Source organism: Pantherophis guttatus, chromosome 1, assembly GCF_059756535.1.
Source record: "Pantherophis guttatus breed Tessera chromosome 1, ASM5975653v1, whole genome shotgun sequence".
Taxonomy (NCBI): Eukaryota; Metazoa; Chordata; class Lepidosauria; order Squamata; family Colubridae; genus Pantherophis; species Pantherophis guttatus.
The window spans coordinates 281,838,170-281,843,051 of NC_142063.1; positions in this window are offsets into that span (position 1 = coordinate 281,838,170).

Here is a 4,882-nt window from a genome sequence, read left to right on the forward strand (position 1 = left end):
CTGGTGCACCCGGATGTGTTGCACTACAACGTCCGTAGTGTGTACAGCTAGCAGTGGGTACTGGAAGTTTAAGTTCAGCACATATGAAGGCTTCCAAATTAACTCCGTTTCTGGCAGCTGCTCAGTTTCTAATTTGTTAAAGGGATGGAGAAGGGAATTTCTTTGCATCTGAAAGAGAATATAAGATATTGCATAGCGAAGGTCTTAAATAATTACAAGTTGACTATTAGATCGATGCTATTAATATTCAGCACCTTAAAGTTTGCCTTATTGTATTCAGAATAATCTATTTCAGTATCTCTACAAATCACAGCATAGAAATTTCAGAAGAAGGTTATGTTGGAAACATTTCAGCTTTGCAGGCAGTGACAGTCTCTATTATCAGACATGAGTTGCTCTGAGATACTTACTATTTTGGAGCAGCCAAGGATGGTCTAATTATTTAAATATTTAACATTCATACAGTATTGGTTTAATATTGACATACTTGTTGGACATTCAGACAGCATAATCTTCATCCAGAAACAGTTAAAGCACCAGCCTAGAAAGAGAGAAGACAGTTCAGGTTCCACCTTAAACATGAAAGCCAGCTGGGTGTCCTTGGGCCAGTCACTCTCTCCCAGTCCAACTCGCCTCACAGGGTGCATGTAATAGCCTGGCAGAACAGAACAGAACAGAACAGAACAGAACAGAACAATAAAAGTTGGAAGGAACCTTGAAGGTCTTCTAGTCCAATCTCTTGCTCAAACAGGAAACCATATCTGGACCTCCATTTCAGACAAGTAGTTGTCCAGTCTCTTCTTAAAAGCCTCCAGCGATGGAGCACCCACAATTTCTGAAGGCAAGCCGTTCCACTGGGTAATTGTTTTCACAGTTAGGAAATTTCTCCTTAGTTCTAGGTTCCTTCTCTCCTTGATTAGTTTCCATCCATTGTTTTTTGTGTTGTCTTCTGGTGCTTTGGAAAATAGGTTGACCACCCTCTTTGTGGCAGCCCCTCAAATATTGGAGCAATCATGTCACCCTTAGTCCTCCTTTTCATTAGACCAAACAAACCCAATTCCTGCAACTGTTCTTCATATGTTTTAGGCTCCAGCTCCCTAATCATCTTTGCTGCTCTTTTCTGCACTCTTTCCCCAGTGTCTATTTTTTTAAAATAATGTGACCAAAACTGGATGCAGCATTCTAAGTATGGTCTTACTAAAGCTTTATAAAGTGGTACTAATACTTCACATGGTCTTGATTAGGATTGCACTGACCTGCTGGCTCATATTTAAGTGATTGTCTACTAGAACACCAAGATTCCTCTCACAGTTACTGCTATTGAACTAGGTTTCACCTAATCTGTACATTTGATTTTTCTTGCCTAAGTGTAAAACCTTATTTTTCTCTATATTGAATTTCATTTTGTTAGATGGGGCGTAGTGTTCACGTCTGTTGAGATCCATCTGGATCTTGAGTCTATCTTCGGGAGTGTTGGCTATTCCTGCCAGTTTAGTGTCGTCTGCAAATTTGATGAGTTCCCTTATCTTAATTGTTTATGAAGATGTTGAGGAGTTACTGGGCCTAACACAGAACCTTGGGGTGACCCACTGCTTTCATGTAGATGTAGTTCCATTGAGAACTACACATTGAGTGTGTTTTGTTAGCTAGTTACAAATCCATCTTGTGTGATGCCGTCTATCCCACATTTTTAGCTTACTAAGAAGTAGGTTATGATCTACTTTGTCAAATGCCTATAGAGGTCCAGAGTGACCAGATGAAGATTAAAACCTTATAAATTTTTGCAAGTCCATGCTGTTATAGGTTAGGTTGGCATTTTTTTCTCATTTTAACATTTGTAGTTCTTACATTTATAACTTGCAAAACAAGTAGGCCAATATTTCACCACATAAACCCAAATATTTCTCACTCTTTGACTGTCCTCCAAATTCCATTCTGCACTTTGAAAAATCCTCCCCCAAGTGCTTGGTTTGAGCTTCATGAGGCTGGAATGAAATGCCTTTAAAATTGATCAAATCCATACTTGGTAAATACAGAGCCTATATATGCAGTCTTGCATGGACCTCAGGATGGGGGATTTGTCTTCTCCCTCATCATTTTCCTAGTATGGGAAGAACTGCATCACTATAACAAAATATCTATCTCTCCTTCCTTGAAGAAAGAACTTTTGCAGCTTTGTCACAATAGCCAGCCAGATAGATACTTGGAGTATCTAAAATGGTCCATCACTTTAGTGGTCTAATGTTAGAAAAAAAGCTAGGGCCTATATTACTTCATGGCACATTGACTGCCAAACGTCTACCAACAAATTATCTGAATGTTTCTATCCTGTTAAGGATATTGGTGTTGTGTTACCAACCAGCAGAGTGTATGCACAAGGAAACGTTGCTGAGAGCAATGAATAAGAGATATGCAAACTGGTTTATCAAAAGCTTACTTTATAGTAGAAAAACAGTCTCATAGTCTTTAAACAAATTCCAAGTCTTTGCCAGTTAAATCAGTCCAGTAGTTACAGATATCTTCTTACCAAACAAACATTAGTTGGTTAGAATAACAAACTCACTCTGGTTCACAAACCATGATGATAGCAGATCCATCAAACGATGATTACAGATAGCAACTCCTCTCAATGGTAGCATATCATACTCTGGTAGCATATCATATCAGCTTCATCATCACTGGCAGCATATCATAGCAGCTTCATCATCAAACTGAATACGTTACAGTACCTTGCTTAAATACTCTCACAACTAGTCATTACCTAATTACAGCATGACTCAGCATTACAATGAAAACCTTTAAAGTAACATAATACATTTACAGATTAAAGTTACAGTACATTTATATTGCCTGGACAACTAGTTAGGCTCAAACCATATCCTAACATATCCCATGCTATTCTGTGATGGAATTTGCACCTGGAGGAGCAAAAGGGACTTCTGTCCATTAGGAGTAAGCAGATAAAGGATTGAACCTGATTGGATAGAGATTCTGATCTACCCCAGTTGTGTCATAGAAACTTCTACCGAGTCAAGCCAAGTGCTGAATAATAAGTTGTGTGTCTGGAGGGGTAGGATTTACTGCTGAGACAGTATGTGAAGTCAGATAGCTCATGGGGAGCCCTGATAGCTTTACAAAGGACCACCTGCTTCAATATTTCAAAAAGAAATATTCTTAATTTATACTCAAGGTCTATGTGAAATACCTATTTCAAAGGTTTTGCATAGGCTAACAGATACAGCTTTTTTGTTATTACACTGGTTTAGGCTGAAGATGTATTAAATGCTGTGCTGAATTTCATCCATTCTCCTTGCTTTAATCTTAAACCAAAAATCACCCTGTGTCCTGTGAATCAGACCTATCATGGTGTAATACAGGGGTCTCCAAATTTAACAACTTTAAGACTTGTGGAATTCAACTCCCAGAATTCCCCAGACAGCATGTCTGGCTGAAGAATTCAGGGAATTGAAGTCCACAAGTCTTAAAGCTGCCAAGATTGGAGACGCCTGGTGTAACAGAATATATAAATTCTTGAGCATTTTTATAACTTTGGATGCTATCATGCATCCTTATATTTAATATTAAGCCCCATTGATTTCTGTACCATTTTTTTTCTTGAATAGGCATGTCATACAACAGATCGTTCTGTAGAGTAGTGTTTCTCAACCTTAGCAGCTTCCAGATATATAGAATTCAACTCCCAGAATTCCTTAGTCAGCATTAAAATGATCTAAAGTTTTAGGATGTAAGCATTTACAGTACTGAAATGTATGTCAGATACTGTTTACTGTATTAGCTAAAAACTTAATTCACAACTACTTGTGCTTCTGTACTGAAGACAAATTCCTTTTGTCACAAATGACACTTGGCCAAATAAAGTATTCAGTGTGCTTGTTGTATACATGTGTGTTTATAGAAAACTTCCTCTATTTTGCTAAGTTAATTGTCCAGTTAGTTTTGTATTGCTTTGATAGAAGGGTTACTCCTCCACTATGTAGCTACTAGGCACACAAATGTCATAATAAATACAGACTGAAAAATCCAGTTCAGCCTTATTAACTAAATTACTAATTAGGCTTATTAAGTTTAACGACTTTATGCTGCTTTTCTGCTGTAAAGCATCTAATTTTATTATAAAATAAATCAACATTTATGTAGCACTTAAAAAGATATTAGAAATGATCAAATCAAAAATAACAAGTTCTTGAGGTAAAAGATTTCGATCTGTTCTTTGATAAACTATGTTACTTAAACGGGTTCCCCCTCAAATATACAAAATAGCTTAAACCATTTCAAAATAAGAGCCCTGGCACAGATTCTGAGTAGCCCTAGTCTCTGAGTCTCATGTTTAAGAAGAGATTGGAAGAACTGAGAGTTGCTTTGCTGCAAATCTTTTTTGGATATGCCATTTGAGTTTCTAGTTCTACATCCTTCCTTTATTTTGAGAATCTTCCAATCAGAATTGGCAGAAAAAATTATTAACAAGGCAAATATCTGAACAATGAAAATGTTTTATGCTAATTTAGAGTGCATATCTAATTAAATTAGCATTGATAGCTCTGCCTGGTATCTGATGTCTAGGATCTTGGGCAGCGATCTGTCTCATCACCTACCTAAAATGGACCTATATTTTGCAACTCTCTAATGGGAAGCATGCCACATAGAACCTATGAAGTTATGGATCTAATGTATCAATTCATTGACAATTATTTTGGAAGCTGGATATTTCATTTGATTAGGAATTGTAATTACATTCTTTTAGACAGAGTAACAATTCATGTATAAAATGGCACTGCATAGATTTTTTATTGACTGAGCCATTTCAGTGCTATTAAACTTGTTGTCTAGCTTCCTCTAGTTGCTATTTTTTTAAAAAAAACAT